Genomic DNA, 1573 nt, shown 5'->3' on the forward strand with positions numbered 1-1573 from the left:
TCCATATCATCACCTGACCTCCATACCATCACCTGGACTCATCATCGCTGCAAACAGATGGAGCAGGGAAACTAACGGTGATGTCACCCCGCACTCAGCAGCTTACAGCAATTACACACATGCACTGTGTGTGTGTGTGTGTGTGTGTGTGTGTGTGAAATAGAGAGAGACACACACACAGAGACAAACACACAGAGAAATGGACAAAAGTGATTGTGTGAGGACGACGGTGAAATCAGAAACCTCCTGCAGTGAGGAAAAGGAGGGAAAAGCTGAGATGAATGGCTGCTGGAGGTGAAGGTCTAAAAATATCATTCTTCTCTGGCTAGCTATCATGATGTGTGTGTGTGTGTGTGTGTGTGTGTGTGTGTGTGTGTGTGTGTGTGTGTGTGTGTGTGTGTGTGTGTGTGTGGTTTTTTGTTTTGTTTTTACAGCTGCTTTGGGCCAACACCTCCCTCATTGTTTTTCATCTCTTTAACTGCTTTAGATTTATGTTATCTGCATCTTCTCATCTCCCCCTTTTCTTTATCTTTCCTTTCTACTTCTTTTTTTTCTCTCCACAATTTTCAAACTACGGAACAATGGACATTTATTTTACGGCAATGATAGATGCCATGTTTTGAAGGTGAGCTGGGCAGAAGTCGCCTTGCGTGGGCAACCCACGTCCAGACTGATTCTGCAGGGTTCCCAGTCCAAGTCAAGTCCAAGACTTTAAGTTGGCAAGTTCACTTCAAGACCAATGGGGCCAAAACCTCTGTAAAGACTGACCCCAGAACAGTGACTGTCAAATTAAACACCATGACTGTAACTGTCGTAGTCTACCGTTGTAATGAAAGTCAAAAGTTCACTAAACTAACATTTATTTAGATTTTTTTCCCCCGCCAAAGAAGGAATACTTCACATTCCAGTTTTCCAATGTTTCAGAAACATGAAACGGCACCAGTTAACTTTGTTGTTTTAACATAACATCATTAAATTAATTTTGATCACACTCGGTTGGCCCTTTTCCATTGCACAAGAAAAAACAGGAGCTAGCCGAAATGGGAGCTCCCAATAACTGGCACAGCTTTCCTGTTTCCCCCGCTGTCTTTATCCAGATCTCAACGGTGTTCGAACAACACAGCTATAACCGCACAATGGCCTTGTATCTGGCTGAACATGCTGGTTCCTCTGAATCTGATGCAATGGGCTGACCAATCAGCAATAAACAGCGCTTCTCCTCCAGCTCCCAAGGTCCTGTTTGGTCAGGAAGGTCTCACATCTTCAACGGGTACCAACAAACCAAAAGCAAAAGCTCCGTGGAATACACCAAAGTTCCTGTGTTTCAGTGCCAAAAGTTTCCAGTACCATCTGTGGTGTCTGGTGGCTATGGCAGAACGACAGTCATGGTTCAAATCAGCTCCATGGAGACCTTGTTTTGTCTGCCAACAGGCACAAAACCTGATATGTAGGGATTACTTCATGGTACACATTAACGTATAGGAATTTTACTCTACCTTTGTCTGTGAACATGATGCCTCTTCAATAGTCTTTTGAGCTACGGCTTGTAAATAAGTGCTCGTATCATGTTGCT

This window comes from Lampris incognitus, chromosome 2, assembly GCF_029633865.1.
Source record: "Lampris incognitus isolate fLamInc1 chromosome 2, fLamInc1.hap2, whole genome shotgun sequence".
Taxonomy (NCBI): domain Eukaryota; kingdom Metazoa; phylum Chordata; class Actinopteri; order Lampriformes; family Lampridae; genus Lampris; species Lampris incognitus.